The sequence below is a fragment of the Desmodus rotundus genome, chromosome 1 (genome assembly GCF_022682495.2).
Source record: "Desmodus rotundus isolate HL8 chromosome 1, HLdesRot8A.1, whole genome shotgun sequence".
Lineage (NCBI taxonomy): Eukaryota > Metazoa > Chordata > Mammalia > Chiroptera > Phyllostomidae > Desmodus > Desmodus rotundus.
Window position 1 is genome coordinate 118,680,460 of NC_071387.1, and position 23,493 is coordinate 118,703,952.

At 41.5% G+C, this 23,493-nt stretch overlaps 1 pseudogene; it reads left to right on the top strand.

The window, feature by feature from the left end:
* Positions 1 to 17,494: 17,494 nt before the first annotated feature.
* Positions 17,495 to 18,634, top strand: LOC112314764 (large ribosomal subunit protein eL13-like; annotated as a pseudogene).
* The last annotated feature ends 4,859 nt before the right edge of the window (positions 18,635 to 23,493 follow it).

Sequence of the window (23,493 nt, forward strand, 5' to 3'; positions counted from 1 at the left end):
TTTTCACCTTTTCACTTAAAGGAAGCACTTTTCGACTTCTTTTTGGCATATCCAAATTGCCAGCATCAGTACTCTTGCGCTTTGGGGCCATTATTAAGTTAAAAAAGGGTTACTTGAAGACCAGCACTGCGATACCCAGACAGTCGATCTGATAACGGGAGACAGCTACTAAGTGACTCATGGGAGGGAGCGTCTATGGCGTGGAGACGCTGGACAAAGCATGGGAGGGTGTTAGAAAATGAGTTGTCAGACAAAAGTTCATTTGGGCAAGATTACCCTTGTCATCATTTAAAATTTGGGGGGAGATAGTGCCCTGCTTCTATGAATTTGTTTAATGCTTCAGAGTGAAATTTTGCTGCTTTTTCACGAACAACTCCAACTTCCTTGATGTTGAAGCAAGTTCCTAAAACTCTTAAATCCTAAAGCAGTTTCTAAAACTAGCTGGCTTTGAAGTGCCTCGAGACAGAAAGTTGGCCCTTTGGGACAATGAAAAGTATATGGAACGGTATGTGGTTTCAACAGCATATGGAGTCCAAGCCTTTTTCTCACTGTACTTATTTCACTTAGCATAATACTCTCCATCCACTGATTGATGTTTCGCTCCCTCCCTCTCTTTTTAAATTTTATTTTATTTTATTTTTAGAGAGAGGGTATGGGAGAGAGAAACATCGATTGGTTGCCTCTCGCATGTCCCTAGCTGGGGACCTGGCCAGCAACCCAGGCCTGTGTCCTGGCTTGAACAGAACCAGGGACCTCTTGGTTCACAGGCCAGCACTCAATCCACTGAGCCACACCAGCCAGGGTTCTCTCCCTCTCTTCCTCCCTTCCCCTCTCTCTAAAAATGAATAGACATATAATCTTTTTTAAAAAACACAGTGGAGCCCTGGCTGGTGTAGCTCAGTGGATTGAGTGTGGGCCTGCAAACCAAAGGGTGGACAGTTCAATGCCCCTCAGGGCACATGCCTGAGTTGGGGGGGGGCACCTCCTCTTCCCCCCGGGCCAGGTCCCCTGCTTGGGGCTAGAGTGAGGCCACCACACATTGATGTTTTTCTCCCTCTTTCTTCCTTCCTTCCCCTCTCTAGGAATAAATAAATAAAATCTTTAGCGCTGGCTGGAGTGGGTCAGTGGATTGAGCACCGGACTGTGAAGCAAAGGGTCACCAGTTGGATCCCCACTCAGGGCACATGCCTGGGTTGCAGGGCAGGTCCCCAGTAGGTGAGTGTGTGAGAGGCAACCACACATTAAAAAAGTTTCTCTCACTTTCTTTCTCCCTCCTTTCCCATCTCTCTAAAAATAAATAAATAAATCTTTAAAAAATATAAAATAAATTATTTAAAAAAAACACACACACACACCCTAGGGATCTGGCCCTGGCTGGGTAGCTCAGTTGGTTACAGTATCCTCTCAATATTCCAAGACTGCCCATTTGATCTCCAATCAGGGCACATACAAGGAGCAACCAATGAATGCATAAATAAGTGGAACAACAAATTGATGTTTCTCTCTCTCTCTCTTTCTTACCCCACTTCTTCTCTATCTCTAAAATCAATAAGCAAAAAAAAAAACAACTTTTAAATAAAAGGAATCTGGTGATATTTGAATGTCTTAACAGTCCTGAAGAATAATCACCCCTTCCTTGGGTGTTTTTTTTGTTTTTTTGTTTTTAGTATTTTATTTTCTTATTTTTTAGAGAGAGAAAAAGGGAGGGTGAAAGAGATGGAGGGAAACATGGATGTGTAAGAGAAACATCTATTGGTTAACCGGGAACTGAACCAGTGGCCTTTTCATTTATGAGACCACGCCCAACCCACTCAGCCACACCAGTCAGGGCCTTGGATTTTTAATAGTTGATGCCAGGAGTGACATATTATCATGGGTCCTACCCCAGGATAGGAACCCCTGACTACCCATACTGACCACCCACATTACACCACTTGGTCAAGGTCATTGTTGAGATCATTTAGTCCTTCTTTTAAAAGACTAAATGTTGGTCAGGCCCAGACCAACATGTCTCACTTGGTTGGGCATCGTCCTGGCATATGCCTGGATTGTGGGCCCATCCCCAGTCGGGGTGGGAGAGATAACCAATGGAAGTGTTTCTCTTGCAGATTGAAGTTTCTCTCCCTCTCTTCCTTTCTCCTTTCCCCTATCTCTAAAAATAAATAAAAGCTTTATTAAAAAAAAAAAAAGACAGTCTTTCAAATCTAAACTGAATGTTTGTCACTGTCATATACTTTAAATTGCCCAAAACCATATTTCTAGCAAAAGTTGAGATACTCTTTTTTTTTTTAATTGCTGTTTAGTTACAGTTGTCCCCATTCTCCACCCCTTGCCCCATTGCTCTCCCCTGCCCCATCCAGCCCCTGCTCCCAAAGACAATCCCCACCCCATTGTCCTTGTCCACATGTCCTTTGTATGTGTTCTCTGACTTGACCCTTCCCCTCCTTTCCCTTATTATCCCCCTCCCCACCCCCCCTCTGGTCACTGTCAGTTTATTCTTTATTTCCATGTCCCTGGTTCTTTTTGGCTCACTTGTTTGTTTTATTGATTAGGTTCCACTTATAGGTGAGATCATATGGTATTTGTCTTTCACTGCCTGACTTATTTCACTTAACATACTGCTCTCCAGTTCCATCCATGCTGTCGAGAAGGGTAAGAGTTCCTTCTTTCTCTCTGCTGCGTAGTATTCCATTGTGTAAACCATAAAAAAACTATAGTTTTTTGATCCACTCACTTAGTGATGGGCATTTAGTCTATTTCCAGCACTTGGCTATTGTAAATAAAGGTTGAAGTGCTCTTGACACAATTTTTTTTTTTAACACATCCAGTCTTTTGATGAATACTAAACAGAGATCTTTTTTTCCCCCATAACTGCTTAATGCAGACCCAATATCTTCTGGGTTCAATTTCTTGTTTTTTCTTTACAGTATACATAGTACAGTATATATAGAGAATGGGATGTAAAATACATATAGCAGTTTGATCTATAAGATCAGTGTCCCCACTTAGGACTTGCACACCCAGTTCCCATCATATGGGCAGGGCCACAGTAACGTCTTTAGCTGCTAAATGGGGTCTGCACTCAAGGAGTTCACACCTTGGTAATTATTACAAGGATGCTTTTTTAACTGATCACAAAACATTGTTTTTAAATAGTTTTTTGTTTGGATAACTTAATATTCAAATAATATTTAGAATCCTGGATAAATGACCTCTTCCAAAGATGGGGAAAAAATAAATCCAAGTTATAATTTATTTATAATAATTAATAATGTAGAAGTTCTAAATAGACCTTCCAACTCTTATTATGCCTTTTGTGCAAACATCTGCCATCTGCAGTCAGCCTAATATTCATGTAATGCCAGTTGGAATAAACAGTTTTATTTGTTGAGGTAACCAGATTTAGATTAACATTATCTTCTATTTAGTATTATGTTCATATTGCTGTGATTGTTGTGTAACTTAATTTTTATTTTTTTGTGTTTTTTTAAAGATTTTGTTTATTTTTAGAGAGAGGGAAAGGGAGGGAGAAAGAGAGGGAGAGAAACATTGATGTGACAGAGAAACATCGATTGGTTGCCTCTCACATGCCCGCAACTGGGGACCTAGCTGGCAACCCAGGCATGTGCCCTGACCAGGAATCGAACCTTCAACCTTTCAGGTTGCAGGCAAGCATTCAACCCACTGAGACGCACCAGCCAGGGCTTAATTTTTTTCCCCCCAATTTCATTTTTATTCACAGTCTGAGAAAGGTGAAATTTATATACTATAAAGCTTGCAATAATGGAGAAGAATTTATGTGATTAAACCAAAAAACTCCTTGTACACTTTAAATCAAAGAACTTTGAAGAGGTACACCTAGAATGGATTGGTCTCGCCAACGAGGAAAAGCATGCGCTTTTGCGGGTGAAGACAATCAGATACTTGGTGGTGAGTTAGAGTAGATCACTTCTACAGTTCCTTCAAAATTGTTAAGCTATTCCTGGGTCCGTCCTTTCCTGTTACTCTGGGGGAAAAGATCCTGGGTAAAACAGATATTCTTGCTAATAGTGGTAAGGGTTTAATTTTTAGAAAGTAAAATCTCTATAGTATTTTCTCTGCCTCACTCAGGGATATGGAGGATCAGGTGATATACAAAAAAAATAATTTACAAACTCTTAATTAAATATTATATAACAATTAGATGTAACAAGTTAGCATTCAAAACATTATTTACAAATATCTTATGAACAAAATGTCCATGTTTTATTTCTAAAGAAATAGCTTGCTCATTTTTTAATTTTTTAAAAAATTTTTCTCTCACCCTGGCTGGTGTGGCTCAGTGGATTGAGCACCATCCTGCAAACCGAGAGGTTGCTGGTTCGATTCCCAGTCAGGACACATGCTTGGGTTGCAGCCAGGTCCCCAGTTGAGGGCATACTGGAAGCCACCAATCAAAGTATCTCTTGCACATGGTTTTCTCTCCCTCTCCTTCTCTCCCCCCCTCTCTAAAAATAAATAAATAAAATCTTTAAAAAAATTTTTTTTCTCTCTTTTTATTTCCAGTATCAATACAATGTTCTGTTTCTTGATTCTTTTTTTTTAATTTTTTCTATTACAGTTTACATTCAACATTATGTTGTATTAGTGGTTAGACAATCATATACTTTACAAAGTGTACTCCTTGATAATTCCAATAGGTTTATTAATTCTTAATCTTTGCTTAATTACCAAGGCTTCCCTCTTTTTGTGGTGAATCATAGCAATCCTTTAAACCCCCTTCAAGACCTTGGGTATGTTATAATTAAGGGAGATACACTTGGGAAACTTTTTATCTAAGAATAAAGGGAATGTTTGGACAATGGATTAGAAGGAAAAAAAGAAGTCAATAATGATGGTGTTCAAATGTGAAATTAGCCCACCGCCAGTGTGCCAAGTGCTTTAATTGTCCTTCCAGCAGTGGGAGAGTGCTCAGTCATCCTCGCCCTTTCCCCCTGAGCCTAGGGAGCAGACTGGCCGGGCTGTGCGTTGGACCTGGGGCCTTTGACTGGCCTCATCCATCCGTTCCGGCAAACTGTGCTCTCCAGTCCCAAATGAACTCAGATTGGCCCCTGGGTAATGAGTATGTGAGGAGCAACAGGAGAGAACCTGAGCACCTATTAAATTCAGAAAAGGCTGAGAAACAGTCTGTCTTCTAGAAATGTACAGTAATGGCTAACATTTATTGAACAGTCCTTTGGTACCAAATGCTGCGCTCAACACAATAGATTACCTCACTGCACACTGACAGTGCTCTGCGGTAAGTAGCTTAGAGGACTCCCATACACTAAAAATGTTCAAAAAGGTTAAATAACTTAGCCAAGGATACACAGAGGACAAAATCCATGTTCTAATCTAAGTCTCTCTGTGTCCTAGCCAGAATTCTTAACTACTGCTGTCTATTTTTAGACCACCAGCAGATATAGTAAATGAATGAAATGCAAAAGGCAAGCAGGTATAACACCAATGTATAGTATGAGAAGGTTGAAGATGAAGCAGGAACTTTTCATGGAAGAGGTAGATTTGCAATTAATATTAAAGAATGGATGGAATTTAAAAAAATAAAATAACATGAGAGGAACACTCTTAGCCTTCTAATACTTCTGATCAAAGGCATCCTTTTAGAAAAAACTAAATCATGCATCTGGTGAGCCTATCTGTATTCATTCTTTACAAATGCATAGAAATGAGCTCACACCATGCATATTATTCTTAGCAGTCCCCTAATGATGGACATTTAGGTTGTTCCTTCTATTTTTGCTGTTTGTTGCTTGGCATGTTTTTATGAGTATATTTTTAAAGCAAATTCTTTGTAAAATTATCACAAAACATCTGTGCACCTAAAATTTTGATGCATATTGCCAATTTACCCTCCAAAAAAATTGCACCACTGTTAATTTTGGTGGAAAGTAGCATTTTTAAGCTGTTTTGATGTGCATATTAATTATGAACAAAGTTGGGCATCTTTTCACATTTTTATTAGCCATTTGCATTTATGTTTCTGCAAACAATATCATTTGCATTTTCACAGTTAGATCCTATGCGTTTCCCCTTATCCTCTTGTATGAGTGCTTTATAAATGAAAGAAAAACGACTTTTGTTATGTGTGTTACAAATTTCTCCCTGGTTTGCCTCTTGACTGTGACATCTTTTTATGTAGTTGTTATACTGGTTTCATTTTCACATGGTCAGAGTTATCAATTTTTTCTTTTTTCTATTTCTAAAGATTTTATTTATTTATTTTTAGAGAGAGGAGAAAAGGATGGAGATAGAGAGGGAGAGAAACATGGATGTGGGAGATATACAGTAGTCTCTCTGGAGCCCCCATCCGGGAACCTGGCCTGAAACCCAGGTATGTGCCCTGACTGGGAATCAAACTGGCGACCTTTTGGTTTGCAGGCTGTCACTCAGTCCACTGAGACACACCAGTTAGGGCTCAATTTTTTCTTGATGTCTTTGGTATTATAAAATCAGTGATGAGAAAAGCCTCCCCCACACCAAGATAGATGAAGAGAGATATATATGTACACACACATTCTTCCCATAGCAAGATTTCTTTATTTATCGCTAGCATAGTCCTCGGTATGCTAGGGCTGTCTGGGGCTTTCCATTTCAGCAGCACGTTAAGGCTCTGCTTCAAGGTAGTCTATACACTCCAGCCCAGGGCAGTGGGGTGGGGGTAGGGGTGGGGGGTTGGGCATCATTTTTTGATGCCCCTTTCAATGCTGAGAGGCCTTCTGGAACTTGCCAGGCTTCAAGTGCAGAACCCGCAGGCTTTTCACTTGCCTGGTAGCCCCAGGCCATTGTTTTCCACCCAGAACTGAATTCTTTCTCTGCCCTGCTCCTGGAGCCTTGCCTTTCCCCGCAGGCTCCCAACACCTCCTTATCGCCTTTTATCTGCTTCTTTGGTGCTTAGAATCTCGCTGGTTCTGGGCGTCCCAGGAAATCCCAGAATCACAGGCCCACAGAGTATTTCTGAGGGTACTAGGTACTGGGTGAGGGAAGTGGGAAAAAGGACCTATGATCCTTCTGAATCCTGCTGCAGTCTCAGGCACCTGGCCATACAGCTTTGAACAAAAGCCGAATTGGGTTGGACCTTCTGACAATTCTGATTCTCAGTAAAAGTTGTGAACAGATATTCTGATTTTATAGTTCAGTGTTCATGACTTGCTCAGGAATTAGCCTCCCCAATCCTCCTCCAGTCCTACTGAGCCAGACAGTATCATTGACCTAAAGAGTGAAAACAGAGGCTCACTTCAAGACACATAATTAAAATGGCAAAATTCCAAGACAAAGAGAGAATCTTAAAGGCAGCAAGGGAGAAACAGGAAGTAGCATACAAGGGAGCCCCAATAAGGTTAGCAGCTGACTTTTCAATGGAAACGCTCCAAGCCAGAAGAGAATGGCAAAAAATATTCCAAGTAATGAGAACCAGAGGCCTGCAACCAAGGCTACTTTACCCAGCAAGGCTCTCAATCAAGATAGAAGGCCAAATAAGGAGCTTCCCAGACAAAAGAAGTCTAAAAGAATACACCTCCACTAAACCAGCTCTGCAAGAGATGCTAAAGGGACTGCTTTAAGGAAAGGAAGGAAAAGAGAAAGAGAGAGGAACACAGGTATGAAAAAATGGCAATGAATATGTACCTATCAATAATAACCTTAAATATAAATGGATTAAATGTTCCAATCAAAAGACATAGAATAGCTGAATGGATAAGAAAGCATAACATACACATATGCTGCCTACAAGAGACCCACCTCAGGACAAAAGACCTAAGCAGACTGAACGTGAAGGGCTGGAAACAAATTTTCCAAGCAAATGGACAGGGAAAAAAAGCTAGGGTAGCTATACTCATATTAGACAAAATAGATTTCCAAAGAAGGGCCATAAAGAGAGACCCAGAAGGTCACTTTGACTCAGATCTCAGCCCGCAAGATCTGCTGTTGAGGTTTCAGTATTCCAATACACATGGACTACAGAGGTCCTGTGGGGGGAAAGGGATGGCGAGGCCACTCTCTCAAGGGGATAGTGCTTCCGAGCGCCTCAGCCACTCCCTCAAGGGGGCGCACTGCACTGACCCTTGCCTTGACAAGCTTTTATTGGTTTTCCAGGCCCCCTACATCAAAGGTCCTCTTTTACTACACAAAGGTTTGTTTTGGGTGGTTATCTTTGCAGACACCGGAGAGGGCTTGGCTGAATACATCAAAGGAGGATATTTGCAATGTAAAGGGAGAAGTGGTCCAAACAGCTAGCTTCCATACCTGGAAGGTCTAGCCTAGGTTTTAGGAAGATAAAGATACTCAGTAAACATTTGCTTGCCTCAGGGTGAGGGAGTTTCTAGCAAGAGCAAGTCCCATAGCAGTCTAGGTACAATGCAGGACTGATTTCCCACTGGAGAACTTATCCATGGACGTGGGTCCTGCCCGCCAACCTCGCTCCCCACTGGCTTTTCCAAGTGGGGGCTGAGCCACATTTCCCACGCTTGGAACGGTTCCCCACATCACTTCATAATACTCAAAGGAAGAATCCACCAAGAAGGCATAAACATTGTAAATATATATGCACCCAACATAGGAGCACCCAAATACATTTAAAAAATCTTGGAGGACTTCAAGAAAGATATTGACAGCAACACAATTATAGTAGGGGATTTTAACACCCCACTGTCAAAAATGGACAGATCTTCCAAACAAAATATCAACAAAGATATTGTGGCATTGAACAATGCCCTAGAGGAAATGGACTTAACTGATATATATAGAGCCTTTCATCCCAAAGAAGCAAAATACACATTCTTTTCAAATGCACATGGAACATTTTCAAAGATAGACCACATGATAGGACACAAAGCAAGCCTCAACAAATTCAAGAAAATTGAAATCATATCAAGCATTTTCTCCAACCACAAGGGACTGAAACTAGAAACCAACCCCAAAGGAAAAAACCCCAAACATTCAAAATCATGGAGATTGAATAGCATGCTACTAAACAATGAATGGGTCAAGAATGAGATTAGGGAAAAAATCAAACAGCTTCTGGAAACAAATGAAAACGAACTCACAACAACCCAAAACTTATGGGACACAGCGAAGGCAGTCCTGAGAGGGAAGTTCATAGTGATACAGGCCTACCTTAAAAAGATAGAAACATTCCAAACACACAACCTAATCCTACGCCTAAAAGAACTCGAGGAACAACAACAAAGACAGCCCAAAGCAAGTAGAAGGAAGGAAATAACCAAGATCAGATCAGATTTAAGTGACATAGAGACTAAAAGCACAATTCTAAGGATCAATGAATCCAGGAGCTGGTTCTTTGAAAAGATAAACAAAATCGACAAGCCTTTAAGCAGGCTCATCAAGAAAAACAGAGAGAAGATCCAAATAAACACAACTAGAAATGAAAGAGCAGAGATTACAACTGATACCACAGAAATACAAAGGATTGTAAGAAATTACTATGAAGAACTATGTGCCAAGAAATTTGAAAACCTAGGTGAAATGGACAAACTTCTAGAAAAATTGAATCTTCCAAAACTCAATGAAGAAGAAGCAGAAAGCCTGAACAGACCAATAACAGCAGACGAAATTGAAGCAGTAATCAAAAAAACTCCCAACACACAAAAGCCCTGGACCAGATGGTTTCACAGGAGAATTCTACAAAGCATTTAAGGAGGAGCTAACCCCTATCCTTCACAGACTATTCCAAAAAATCCAAAGTGATGGAAGACTACCATACTCTTTTTATGAAGCCAGCATCATCCTAATCCCAAAACCAGATAAAGACACAACAAAGAAAGAAAACTTCAGGCCAATATCACTGATGAACATAGACACTAAAATTCTCAACAAAATATTGGCAAACCGTGTCCAGCAATACATTATAAAGATCATACATACACCATGACCAAGTGGGATTCATCCCAGAGATGCAAGGATAGTGCAATATTTGCAAATCAATAAATGTAATACATCACATAAACAAGAGCAAAGACAAAAATCACATGGTCATTTCAATAGCTGCAGAAAAAGCATTTGATAAGGTACAGCACCCATTTATGATAAAAACACTCAGCAAAGTGGGAATAGAGGGAGCATTCCTTAACATAATAAAAGCCATATATGAGAGAGGTAAAGCCAACATCATACTCAATGGGCACAAACTAAAATCTTTCTCACTAAGATCAGGAACAAGACAAGGTTGTCCACTTTCACCACTTCTATTCAATATAGTACTGGAAGTTTTAGCCACAGCAATCAGACAAGGAAAGGAAATAAAAGGCATCCAAATTGGAAAGGAGGAAATGAAACTGTCACTGTTTGCAGATGACATGATAGTGTACGTAGAAAATCCTATAGACTCCGCCAAAAAACTGTTCAACCTAATAAATGAATTTGGCATAACAGCAGGATACAAAGTCAATATCCAGAAATCAAAGGCATTTTTGTACACCAACAATGAAGCATCAGAAGCAGAAATCAGGAAAAAAATCCCATTTGATATAGCAACGAAAAATAAAATACCTAGGAATAAACCTAACCAAGGAGGTAAAAGACCTGTACTCAGAAAACTACACAACACTGAAGAAAGAAATCAAGGAAGACACAAATAAATGGAAACATATACCGTGTTCATGGATCAGAAGAATTAACATCATCAAAATGGCCATACTACCCAAAGCAATTTATAGATTCAGTGCAATCCCTATTAAAGTACCCATGACATATTTCACAGATATAGAACAAACACTTTAAAATTTATATGGAACCATAAGTAACCCCAAATAGCTGCTGCGATTTTGAGGAAGAAGAGCAAAGTAGGAAGGATCACAATACCTGATACCAAACTGTACTACAAGGCTACTATAGTCAAAACAGCCTGGCACTGGCATAAGAACAGACACATAGATCAATGGAACAGAACAAAGAGCCCAGAAATAAACCCAAGTCTCTACGGTCAATTAATTTTCGACAAAGGGGGCAGCAGTATAAAATGGAGTAAAAATAGCCTCTTCAACACATGGTGTTGGGAGAGCTGGACAGCTACATGCAGAAAAATGAAACTCGAGCACCAACTTAACCATACACAAAAATAAATTCAAGGTGGATAAAAGACTTAAATATAAGTTGTGACACCATTAAAGTCATAGAAGAGAACATAGGCAGGAAAATGTCAGATATCTCACGCAGCAGTATTTTCACTGATATGTCCCCTGGAGCAAGGGACATAAAGGAAAGAATTAACAAATGGGATCTCATCAAAATAAAAAGCTTCTGCGTGGCTAAAGAAAATGGAATTAAAATAAAAAGAGAACCAACCATATGGGAAAACATATTTGCCAATGATATCTCAGACAAGGGTTTAATCTCCAAAATATATAAAGAACTCACATGACTCCATTCTAAGAAGACAAGCAACCCAATTAAAAAAATGGGCAAAGGACCTGAACAGATACTTCTCCAAGGAGGACACACAGAGGGCCCAGAGACATATGAAAAGATGCTCAGCACCACTAGCTATCAGACAGATGCAAATTAAAACCACAATGAGATACCACCTCACACTGGTCAGAATGGCCATCATAAACAAAGCAACAAACAAGAAATGTTGGAGAGGATGTGGAGAAAAGGGAACTCTAGTGCATTGTTGGTGGGATTGCACACTGGTGCAACCACAATGGAAAACAGTATGGAATTTCCTCAGAAAACTAAAAATGGAACTGCCTTTTGACCTGGCAATTCCACTACTAGGATTATATCCTAAGAACCCTGAAACACCAATCCAAAAGAACCTATGCACCCCAATGTTCACAGCAACACAATTTACAATAGCCAAGGCTGGAAGCAACCTAGGTGTCCATCCGTAAATGAATGGATCAGAAAACTATGGTACATTTACACAATGGAATTCTATGCAGCAGAGAGAAAGAAGGAGCTCCTACCCTTTGCAACAGCATGGATGGAACAAGAAAGCATTATGCTAAGCAAAATAAGCCAGGCAGTGAAAGACAAATACTATATGATCTCACCTTTAACAGGGACCTAATCAACAAAACAAACAAACAAGCAAAATATAACCAAAGACACTGAAATTGAGAAAAGGCCAACAGTGACCAGAGGAGAGAGAGGAGGGAATTTCAGGGGAAAAGGGTGAAAGGTTTGTAGGAACAATTATAAAGGACACATGGACAATAACGTGGGGTGGGGGGGAGAATGGGAGGGAGGTGGGGAGGGCTGGGGATTAGGCTGGGGTGGTGGGGAAAGGCAGAGAACTGTACTTGAACAACAATAAAACTAGAGAAAAATAAATAAATAGTGAAAACATGCTGCTTTTTTAAAAAATTGATTTCAGGGAGAGAGAGGGAGAAATCACTGATTTGTTATTCCACTTATTTATGCATTAAATGGTCAGTTCTTGTTTGTGCCCTGACCAGGGGTGGGAAAACACACCCTTTCACTAAAGAGAAAATCTCAGCATGTCCTCAGGTAAGGATTTAAAAAAATGTTGTTTAATATCCATGTATTTATGAATTTTCTAGGTTTCCTTCTGTAGTTGATTTCTAGCTTAATTCCATTGTGATCAGTAAAGATATTTTGTATGATTTCAATCTTTTTTAAAGTTTTTATTTATTTATTTTTAGAGGGAGGGGAAAGGAAGGAGAGAGAGAGAAACACCCATGTCCTGAAACCCAGGAATGTGTTCTGACTGGGAATCCAACCGGCAACCTTTCATGTGGCGGGAGGATGCCCAGCCCACTGAGCCACACCAGCCTGGGCTCCCTTTAGCGTTTCTTGTGGGGCGGGTTTACTAGTAATGAACTCCCTCAACTTTTGTTTATCTGGAAATGTCTTTGTTTCTCCATTATTTTTGAAGGATAGTTTTACTGTCTATAGAATTCTTGGTTGATAGATTTTTTTTCTTTCAAGATTTTAGATATGTCATCCCACTGCTTTCTGGCTACTGGTAAGTAAGTGGCTTTTCTCTTGTTGCTTTCTAGATTCCCTGTTTGTCTTTGGGTTTGGCCATTTTACCATAATTTGTCTTTGTACGGACCTCTCTGAGTTTTTCCTTCTTGGAATTCATTGAGTTTCTTGGATGTGTTTATTTTTGTCTTTCTTCAAATATGGGAAGTTTTCAGAAATTATTTCTTCAAATATTTTTCTGCCCCTTTCTCTTTTTTTTCTTTCTAAATTCCTATGTTTTTGTTGTTACTCTTGATAGTGCCCCACAGTCCCTCAGGCTTTGCTCATTTTTTTTTTCACTCTTTTTCCTTCTCACACTTTTTTCAATTGCTTTATCTTCTAATTTGATGATCATTTCCTCCAGTTCAAAGCTACTGTTAAATGTATCTAAAATGTTTCATTCCAGTTATCGTATTTCTGTTTGGCTCCTTTTGATTATTTCTATCTCTGTATTAATATTCTCATTTTGTTTATATTGTTTTCCTGATTTCCTTTCATTTTTTCTGTCTATATTTTCCTTTAGCTCATTGTACTTAAAATAGTTGATTTAATATCTTTTACTAGTAATTACAATATTTTGGCTTCCTCAAGGGTGATTATTCTTTTTTTTTCCTGTGAATGAGCCATGCTTTCCTGTTTCTTTGCATGCTTGGTAATTTTTTATTAAGAATGGGACATTCTGAGTATCATAATGTAGAAGCTCTGAGTATTATCATGTGGAAAATCTGATTTTGTCACTCCTTAGGGATTGTTGATTTTGCATGTTCAGAGTTTGTGTCTTTTCCAAACTATTTTCATAAGGTGTGTATTCCTCATTGCATGTGGTTTCTGTGCTATTATCTCTGTAGTCAGACAGCAACCTGGAACGATTCCCACTTTTTCCACCAAAATAGAAGGTTCTAGTCCCATAAATTTTCCAACAGGTGCCTTCAGGGAAGTGGTTGTTGCCTAAGGAGGGCAAAACCAAGGCAATAGTCTGCACTAGTCCCCTAGAAAACCACCAGACCGACCAAAATGCTCAACCCACAACTTTTTCACAAGCCCAGATATTTAAAGACAAGATTGCCACTGACCACTCTGGACCAACCCAGCCACTCCCAGAGCACAGGCTGCTCTCCTCACAGTCCCAGTGGGGCTGAGGAATGGGCAATATAGCTGGTTTGCATACACTGGTTATGAAAAATCAGCAGGCTCACCCTCTCAAGCACTCTCTTGGTTGTTATACATGTTTGGTTAGTTTCCAGAGTTTTGAAATTGTTGATTGTAATTGTTCTTTCCCGTTTAAAGTTTGCTTCAGTGGAGGAGGAACTGACTCCTAGAGCTTCCTCCTTCACTATTTTGCCTAACACCAGAATGGACCTTTTTGGTCATAGGAATTTTTCCCCCAGCTTTATTGAGATATATTTGATATATAACATTGTGCAAGTTTAAGGTGTACACCATAATGATTTGATATATGTATGTATTGCAAAATGATTACCACAGTAAGGTCAGTTAACACATCCATCACCTTACACAGCAATCTTCTATTGTGTTTGTGAGAACAGAGTGGATTTTTAAAAATCAACTTAAGTGTACCCATTTTAAGAATACAGCATGGGCCTGTGAACCGAAGGGCTGCTGGTTTGATTCCCAGTCAGGGCACATGCCTGGGTTGCAGGCCAGGTGCCCAGTGAGGGGTGCGCGAGAGGCGACCACACATTGATATCTCTCTCTCTCTTTCCTCTTCCCTTCCTCCCTCTCTAAAAATAAATAAAATATATATTTTTAAATACAGTTCTTTATCTCTCCTAAAGTTTCACAAAAAAAATGGAGTCATTCACTGTATCTGTCTTTTTTTACTCAGGAGATGTTTGGTTTTTTTTAAAAGATTTTATTTATTTATTTTTAGAGGGAAGAAGAAGAAGGAGAGAAGAATCAACGTGTGGTTGCCTCCTGTGTGCCCGCCCCCCACTGGGGACCTGGCCTGCAACCCAGGCATGTGCTCTGACGGGGAATCAAACCGGTGACCCTTTGGTTTTCAAGCCAGCACTCAATCCACTGAGCCACACCAGCCAGGGTTGATTGAGTGTTTTAAAATAGTCTTTTATATATATGTCAAATTTTCTACAATCAGAATGTTTTATTTTATAAGTGTGAAAAACTGGTAAAGCCTAGGCAAACTCTCCATTTAGATGTAATTTCTCTCTTCTGTGGAATTTTACAGCTTTTTATAAATTAGGTTACTTATCACATTCTACCTTGTATTATTAATATCTCTACACCCATCTTATTTTACTTTTTCTTTTTTTTTTAAGGATTTTATTTATTTATTTTTAGCAAGAGGGGAAGGGAGGGAGAAAGAGAGGGAAAGAAACATGAGAAACAGTGATGTGAGGGAGAAACATCGATCAGTAGCCCCGACTGGGGACTGGACCCACAACCCAGGCACGTGCCCTGACCGGGAATCATACCAGTGACCTTTTGCTTTGCAGGATGATGTCTAACCAACTGAGCCACACCAGTCAGGGCTCATTTTACTTTTTCAGTTTTAATTTCTTGAGAACAGAGGTCTTACCTCATATAGTTTTTAAAAAGACTATTTTTTTTTACTTTTAGAGAGAGGGGAAGGGAGGGAGAAGGAGAGAGAAAAAGAGAGAGAGAGAAACACACCAGCCAGGGCTCATCTCACACATTTGTCGACCCTCAGCCCTGGGACAGTGCAGTGCCTGTCACCTGGCAGATGTCTGATAAAGTAAGAGTTGGCCGGTTGCTGCCAATCGGGAGCATAGGTCCCTTGTCACCAGATTTTCTGACTAAGAGAAGCCAGAAATTTGGATTTTGGTAGAACTCTCCTAATTTTTAATCATATAAATATTCAGAGTTCAAAGATTAAAAAAAAAAAAAAACCCAAGTAAAATAGATATGAGAGGAAGGAGTTTACAAATGAACATTATTGAAATAGTGCTAACTTCTTCCCATGCAGAACTGACTGATTTGGGATTTCTGAAGACATCCCTGGACCTCATTTACCAAAAGTAATATTCTGTCTGTTCACCTAGTCACATTTAGCATCCAAACATTGTTTATTGAACAAACAAAGGAGTAAATCAGAAGGTGCTAACTAGAAAATGAACTATGGGGAAAATTTTGTCTCTGTCCGTATAGTTGTTCATTTTTAAAAAGTATACGTTGCCCTGACAGGTGTGGCTCAGTGGATTAAGTGCCAGCCTGCAAACCGAAGGGTCGCTGGTTCACTTCCCAGTCAGGGCACAACACGCCTGCATTGCAGACCAGGTCCCTGTTGGGGGGGTGGGGGGGTGTGAGCAGCAATTAACCCATCAATGTTTCGCCAGCACATTGATGTTTTTCTCCCTCCCTTCCCCTCTCTCTCAAAATAAATAAATAAAATCTCTTTAAACAAGTATTTGTTCATTTTTATTGAAATATATTTGACATACAACATTGTGTAAGTTCAAAAGGTACAACATTATACATTTACATATTGTAATGTGAGTAGCATTGTAACATTAGTACCTCTATTACATCACATAATTATTAATATCATTTTTGAGGTGTGAACAATTAAGATATCATCTCTTAGGTAGCTTGACGTATTTGTTTCTTTATTAAATAAAAATGTAAGAACAATTTGAAACATTTATATAGGGCAAAAATTATATAGGGCAAATTATATAGGGCAAAATTCTAAGAAATTGATCAATTAAAATAGTACAGGTAATCCTACAGATTACCCTAAAAGGACAACAGGTCCAAAATGTTGACTAAGTTAAATAAAACCATTCATTTAATAAAGGAGAACTAAAAACTGAAAACAAATTTTATCTTATTGTCACCACTTGTTAGTTTACAAAAGATAAAGCACAAATGAATGAAAATCCTTTACTTACTCAGGAGAGGGTGTTGAAATTTGGTTCCATCACATTTTTTATTTTTGTTGATGTATTTTTTGTTTTATGTAGTTTTAATTCTATTGATGCAAGCAGACAAGAGTGCAAATTGTGAGCAGTTTTATAAGTTTTCAAAGTGTGCACATCTTGTGTCCAGAACCCGATGAAGAAAGAGAACAGTGACATCTCAGAAACCTCCCCCACCCATCGAGGTCACTGCCTCCACCTCTGATCCTACTGCCCCGAATTCCTGTCCCACAAATCCAGTCTGCCTCTCTCTGAACTTTCTATCAATGAAATCATGACATGTATGCACTCTTTGTATCCTTTTTTCTCACTCAATATTATGTTATGGGATTCATCCATGTGGTTGTAAGTAGCAATAATTTCGTTTCATCATGTTTTGATGATAGGTTTAATTCTTATAAAAACATAAAGTAAAATATAGGTGCTAATTTCTAAATTGTGTCATTCTGAGTAGTACCATGAAGTAAAATACAGAGCACATTTTTTTCAAGATTTTATTTATTTACTTTTAGAGAGAGGGGAAGGGAGGGAGAAAGAGAGAAAAATGATGTGAGACAGAGATTGATCAGTTGCCCCTCACAAGCCCCGGCCGGGGAATGAACCTGCAACCCCAGCACATGCCCTGGCCCGATGACCCTTTGGTCTGTGGGGAGGACACCCAACCCACTGAGCCACACCAGTCGGGGCTAGTGTGCTGTTTCGTCTCTTCTACCAATGACTTGAAAAAGGAGCAGAAAACAAGCAACACTTGGCCCCAAATAAAAGGTTTACTTTATTTTCAAGTGAAATGAAATGATCTCTGATCTATTTCTTGACATATTGAGGACAAACATAGGAAATTAAAGATTTTATAAAACATCTGACTAGGAAATTTCACTCTCTCAAAGTTTCAGAGAACAAAACGGCTTTCTGGTGGACATTCTCCTTCAGGGAAGGCCAGTAAGCAGCAACCATCGGGCCCAGCCAAAATGCCTGATCCCAAAGCCCCACTTCCACGAGGACTGGCAGAGGCATGTTGCCATATGGTTTAACCAGGAGAACCGCAGACGCAAGGTCTGTCAAGCCAAAGCTGCAACATCGGCCCTCATCCTGCCCTGCGTGCGGACCCACCTGGCCCATAGGGACATGCCCCATGGAGAGGTACCACACTGAAGTGAGCCTGAGTTCTCAGGCGCTGCAGCTTGGAGGAGTTAAGGATGGCTGGCATCCATAAAAAGGTGGCCCAGACCATTGGGCTGTCTGTGGATCTGAGGAAGTGGAGCAAGCCCACTCACTGAGCCTTGCTTGCCAACTAAAGGGGTACCACTCCAAGTTCATCCTTTTCCCCAGGAAGCCCTTGGCCCCCCAAAAGGGAGACAGTTCTGCTGAAGAACTCAAGTAGACCACCCAGCTGACAGGACCAGTCATTCCCCTCCAGTGGTATCTAACCTTTTGGTGTCTCTGGGCCACACTGGAAGAAAACGACTTATCTTGGGCTGCACATTAGATATATGGTGACACATAATCACAAAAAAATCTCATAATGTTTTAAGTAAATTCACGATTTTGTGTTGGGCCACATTCACAGCCATCCTAAGCCGCATGTGGCCGTGGGCTGCAGGTTGGACACCTGTGGGTGGAGAAAGTCAGAGTCATCACAGAGCAGAACTTCAAGGCCTTTGCCAGTCTTCCCCTTTGGCATCCAGGCAAAAAGAGCCAAGGGAGCTGCAGAACAGGATGTGGAAAAGAAAAAATAAAGTGCTGTTGGCAACTTGTGATAAAATTAAAAAATAATAATAATAAAGAAAACAAAATGGAAAAACTTATTTACAACAAATATCTGGATATTTGCTACATTCCAGCTGTGTTCTAGGTGCCAACAGAGACATTAAATTTATAAACTGACAGGGAACATTATTTTGGCTCCTTAAATGTATGGTGGCCACATAGTCCAACTCAAATTCTAGCAAAAATGAAAGCAGTGCTTACATAAACCTAGTTAATAAAATCAACCAGATTTTTGTATTTTAAAATACGAAACACAGCCTTGGCTGGTGTGGCTCAGTGGATTGAGTGCGGGCCTGCAAACCGAAAGGTCACTGGTTCAGTTCCCAGTCAGGGCACATGCCAGGGTTGCAGGCCAGGCCCTTGGTTAGGGGCATGTGAGAGACAACCGACCGATGTATCTCTCACACATCGGATGTTTCTCTCCTTCTATTTCTCCCTCCTTTCCCCTCTCTCTAAAAATAAGTAAAATCTTTTAAAAAAATAAAATAAAATACAAAACACAGCTGTGACTGAAAGCCTACCGTCAAACCATTCCCTTCGATCCATCGCTGGCTGTCTCCTTGAGATGGGGTGTACTAAGGTTCTGTGGATTTGGTCCCTCTGGGGCGAAGGGGGGAACTTTTTAAATGAGAGCCTAAAGAGGAGCACTTGAGTGAGGCTTTGAAGGATGTGTGAAGGATGCATGGAACTTGCCTAGCAAAGGAGGTGGCAAAGAGAAGGTGGGTACCTGCTGCACATACTGGTGCATGCTGGTGCAGACGGCAGAGGAGAAGAAAGGCAGCTTGTATTCATTCATTCATTCAGGTTTCCATCCAGGACATATTTTCCACTGTTTGTGAGCTTCTCTCCTATATAAGCTTCCTGAAGACAGCAACTAAGCTTCCTTCACTGTCCCACCCTCTGAGCCTAGGACAGTACCTTACACACAGCACACATTTGGTGTTTGTTGCCTGAGTGAATGAAGGTAGAACACAGGCTTTGAAACCTTAGATTTAAGTCTGCCACATCCTGCCTTTAAGATCTTCAGAATCTGACCTGGCTGGTGAGCCTCAGTGGATTGAACGCTGGTCTCTGAACCAAAAGGTTGCTGGTTTGATTCCCAGTCAGGGCACAGCAACATGTCAATATGTCTCTCCCTCTCTTTCTCCCCCCATTCTTGTCTCTCTAAAAATAAATAAATAAAAATATTAAAAAAAATAATTTTAGCATCATTGCCCAAACTCTCTGAGTCACATTTTTCTCATTTGCAAGTTGGAAAGGAAAACATCTATTTCTTAGGGAGGCTGTGAGAATTTATTTAGCAAATTTATTTTGACCTACCGTATTGCTTAGCAAGCATTCAAGGAACATTTTGTTGCTATGTTTAGGGATGTGCTAGGTACTATGGGGGAGGCAGAGAGAAACATGGCACTGTCCTTGGCCCCGAGGAGATGACAGACTTGTGGGAGGACAGCACGTAGGTTATAATACGGTAGGACCAGGGCAACTATAATGAGAGTGCCCAAGCAGGAGCACTTGAGTCAGGCTTTGAAGGATGCATGGAACTTTCCTAGCAAAGGAGGTGGGGTAGGGGGTCTTGAAGTCAAAGAGAAGAGCGTGTTAAAGAAACGGAAGTGTCAAAATGCACAAGTCACAGAGGCAATGGGGCTCAGGGCCAGGAGCAGATCAGAACTCGGGGCTGGAGAGAGGCTTTGGTCTGATCACAATGGGCCTTCTGTGCCACCTAAGTAGCTTGTGCTGGTCACATTAGTCAGGACGCCTGTCATTCCAGCCTCCATGTCCAAGCAAAGTTGTGCCACCCACTCAGGGAAGCTGGAATAAACTGCTCTTAAAAACAATAACAAAACTTCTATTCAAGTATTTTATTTACACAGGATAAAATGATTTATTTGTAAGTGTGTAGTTTAAATGAGTTTTGACAAGGATTTACCCCCACCACAATCAAGATATGGAACATTTCCATCACTCTAGAAAGTTCCCTCTCACCCCTTCCCATTCCATGAGCCCCTCCCCTGGACTCTGGGCCCTGGCAATTCCTCATGCTTCCTAGCTTGCCTGTTCCAAAATTTCACATAAATGGATCATCCAGTATGTAGTTTTTGTGTCAGGCTTACGTCACCCCTCAGCCTAATGTTTTGGAGATTAACTCTTGTTATTGTTTGTACCCTCTTCACCGCTGAGTGGTAGTCCTCTGTGTGGACGCGTCAGAGTTTCTTCAACCATGGTGGGCGTCAGGCTGTGCCAGCTGGGTTGTTTTGTGTGTAGGGCGGCTGTGAATGTTCTTATATAAGTCTTTGTGTGCACGGGTTTTCACTTCTTTGGTTAAATAGCTGGCAGTGGAATTGTTGGGTCTTAGGGTAAATTTAACTTTTTAGTAACTGCCAAAAAGAGAGAGAGGAATAGAGGGAGGGGGGAGAGAGAGAGAAGGCGAGAAGGAGGAAAGAGGAGAGAGAGGATAGAAGGGGAGGAGGAGAAGGGACCATGTACCAGCCAACATTCAGTTTCCCTAGGGCCAGTGGGGGGGAATTATGGTGGCAGTAAGCAGCCGGATTATCTAGGCGAGGGGAGGAGATGTGGGGCATCCCAGCATCACTCGTGCACACACCCACATCTCTGTTCCATTCCAGGCCACCATGCCACCACGCATGTCCTGAGAGAGTCGCCTCTCCCAACATGTGAGCCATGCAGAATAGTACATGGGACCAGAGGAGCCCTCATGTAAATGCCAGGAGAGGTGGGGTCAGAAGTCTTCTGAGGCCTGGGGACCGGCAGTGTGAGGCCTCCAGGGAACAAGGTGTAAGGAAGGACAGGGTGGGAGCTTGGGACTTGTGGAACAGCAGCACCCAGCAGGCCTTTAAGGGAGCTCTCAGGGACCTGTGCTCTGAATGGAGGCACCTCCCTGGTGAGTGCCCCTGCCGGGCCCCAAAGAGGCCTGTTGGTGCACACCCAGGGTGCTCAGCGCCCTACGCTGGCAGCCAGTTCCTTGCAAACCTTCAAGGTGTAAAAGGGAGGATGGAACTCTCTGAATAAGTTGCACAGTAACAAAAGCAAAGGGGAGGGGAAGAATAACAGTCCTGAGGCTTCAGTGGGGCTCCCCCACCCACATTCCTCATGCTGCACTGAAGAAAGGTGGGAGGAGCCGCAGGCTGGTGTGGCGGCCCGTATCTCCTGGCGGTGCTGCGCGTTCAGGCTGTAGGCCTATGCTGGGCTCCACTCTGCCACTACTGCCATCCACCCATGAGCAAAGTTTCCAGAATGTTTTGTAAAATAAGAACACAGTGGTTTTCAGTGTGGAGACATTAATAAGCTGTTCATAATGGGCTTCCTGTCGCAGTCCTCAGGGCACCTGCTTGCTGCAAGTTCCTCCTGGATCCAGCCTACCTTGACCCTGGGCCAAGTTGGCACCGGAGGTACAGATAACATTGGGAGGCTTAGGAACAAATCCTCAAAGGCAAACCTGCAGAACCAGACTGAGTCTTTTGTGAAATTCCCAGGCCAGAGCTCTGAGCCCCCAGGCCTCTCTGAGCACCTGGCCCTGGTTTGATCTCTGAGGTGGTTGCTGTTCCCTTTTGCAACTGCTTTCATGTTGGGTTTCAGCTCCAGGTTGCATCCTGAGAACCCTCTCTGCAGGTCCGTTCTTGTACAATTTGAAAGCCCTTGACCTTTCCCAGTTGCCACATATACATTTTTGTTTTCTGCTCACCCAGATAAAACACCTGGAGCAGAATTTTCACAAAACAGGCTGTCAGTGGCCCCCACAGATGGACTTTGTCCCAAGCTCAGTTCTGTACAAAGTGTGTATGTGTGAGAGGGTGTATGAGTGCATTTTACATACTTATTCATGGAGTTCAAGTTTCCAGATCTTCTGCTTTCTGACTGTGAACTTGATGTGATACAACTTTGGTGAAAAACGTTTGCTTGCACAAAAAGATAAACATTATGATTCTCTTACATGCAGTTCTTAGAGCAGTCAAGTTCACTGAGACAGCAAATAGAACAGTGGTTGCCAGGGGCGGAGGGGTTGGGGGAATGGGGTGGTGTTGTTTAATGAGCATAGAGTTTCAGGTGTGCAAGATGGAAGGAGTTCTGGAGATGGGTTGTACACCAATATGAATGTACATAACAGTACTGAACTGTACCCTTAAAAATGGATAAAATGGGGCATTGTATGTTAAATGCATTTTTCCACAGTTAAAAAACAATTTGTTTGGTCTATAGAAGATGGTGAATATTTTGTGAGACCCAGCAGTGGATGGCTTTGTGTACAAGGATAGTCATCAAACACAAGCTCTTTGCAGCCACGGAACGTGATCAGAAGTTAAGATGCGCCATCGATGTGGTTAGGATGATACAACAAAGGTGTATCAGGTGCGCAGTGTGGCACATCCCAGTGGATGTGCGTCCCCAGGGGACACATAACTACACCCCAGCAGCCTAAGTTTTGCTTTTGGCCAGAAGCTGCTACCACGGGCTGCCCTTCCTCTTGGTTTCTAAGGCTGCAAGACAGAGAGTGTCTCTGTTTTGAAGAGGGAACGTTCAACGCACATTTGTTTTCTACCAAGATATGTCAAAACCACATTTTACAACAAGGCCTTGTTTCATTTGCTATTTCTCCAGGAAAGAAAAGGTGTATGAACATTGTTTTGGGTCCTGGCTGGTGTGGCTCAGTTGGTTGGGCGTCGTCCTGCAACGTGAAATGTCGCTTGTTCAGTTCCCGGTTAGGGCACATGCCTGGGCTGTGGGCTTGGTCCCCGGTCGGGGCACGTGCAATGTTTCTCTCTCACATCAGTATTTCTCACCCTCTGTTTCTCCCTCCCTTCTCCTCTCT